Genomic DNA, 249 nt, shown 5'->3' with positions numbered 1-249 from the left:
TTCATGGGAAATAGATGGGGAAACAGTGGAAACAGTGGCTGACTCTATTTTTCTGGGCTCCAAAATCACTGCAGATGGTAATTGCAGCCATAAAATTAAAAGATGCTTACTCCTTGGAAGGAAGGTTATGACCTACATAGACTGCATATTAAAAGCAGAGACATTACTTTGCCAAAAAAGGTCCATCTAGTCAAGGCTATGGTTTTTCCATTGGTCATGTATGGATGTGAGAGTTGGACTATAAAGAAA

The sequence above is a fragment of the Bison bison genome, unplaced genomic scaffold (genome assembly GCF_000754665.1).
Source record: "Bison bison bison isolate TAMUID 2011002044 unplaced genomic scaffold, Bison_UMD1.0 scf7180017864186, whole genome shotgun sequence".
NCBI classification, from domain to species: domain Eukaryota; kingdom Metazoa; phylum Chordata; class Mammalia; order Artiodactyla; family Bovidae; genus Bison; species Bison bison.
This window is presented reverse-complemented; position numbering follows the sequence as displayed.